The 1,071-nt window shown below is 31.7% G+C and overlaps 1 protein-coding gene across 1 annotated transcript in view; it reads right to left on the reverse strand.

The window, feature by feature from the left end:
* Positions 1 to 1,071, reverse strand: part of LOC117180663 — a 5,698-nt gene that overhangs the window by 1,579 nt on the left and 3,048 nt on the right. The gene's annotated exons all lie outside the window — the stretch shown is intronic.

The raw sequence follows: 1,071 nt of genomic DNA on the forward strand, positions 1-1,071 counted from the left end.
GTCTTTCTGACATGCACAAAAAGAAATGCATTTAGCTTTATATTTTACACATGGACAAGATTTCTCACTTATACAAGCTTTGCAATTACAACACATAACGAACTCGTCTGGAGGCGGTAGCAATGTGTGTATTTTTTTAGGTATCAATGTCTCATTCTTCATTTCATAACCAAACATAAGAGGATTTAAAATATCTGCCTTTTCATTCAAACAATTTACTTGCTGATATGTGACATAAAAAGCTCGTCGAATGTGCAATTCAAGTGAAGCAGATGTACACGGCATTTTTTTAAATTCATGTTTTGCAGAGTGGTGGTATTGCATATAGCGAAACTCATCGAATGCGCTACTAGAACTATTCTTTTGAAGGACGCTCATCAAGTATTTTTCATCTCTCTCTATAGAATGAGCTATTAAAACTTCTGATGAGCCTGAAAGTACATTAAGATGATTTATATAAAAATGCAATAATATAATAAAATACTAAATAAATAATATAATAAATAAATAAAATAATAAAATTTTCGATATCATCCGAAAAGCGTATACAGTACTGTTTCGATTGTTAAGAGAGCCCTATTGTCGATCGCAAAAAAAGCAACTTCCAGAGAGCAGCGCTAATGGAAATCTATGTCAATTTGTAGAGTAAGTTTCAAAGAATGCCTACGTTTTTGAAATTTTCAAAAATGTTCAGTAGATCAAAAGTAATCAACGCTGAAAGTTAGTAAAAAACGTCAAATTTCCGACCTTCAAAAATTTATATCTTTTGAAATATACATTTTACGAAAATTTTACTAGAGACCTTTTATTCTTAAAATGAGCCATATTTTCTAAAAAAAATTTGTCCGAATCGAAAAAACGACGTTTTCATAATTTGTTTAAACAATTGCAATTTAAACCATGTTGTACGCATTTTTCAAAAAATTCAGTTCTGGATTCGGATTCAGGGGCTCAAAATACATAAGAATAGAGGGTTTTCAGCTTTGGCGGTCTTAGTGCATACGGGATCATACTCAGCCCCCGGACTATTATAACTTCTAGTATATACCTGCCCTAATAAAAAGGGTCATT

The sequence above is a fragment of the Belonocnema kinseyi genome, chromosome 9 (genome assembly GCF_010883055.1).
Source record: "Belonocnema kinseyi isolate 2016_QV_RU_SX_M_011 chromosome 9, B_treatae_v1, whole genome shotgun sequence".
In the NCBI taxonomy this organism is placed as follows: Eukaryota; Metazoa; Arthropoda; class Insecta; order Hymenoptera; family Cynipidae; genus Belonocnema; species Belonocnema kinseyi.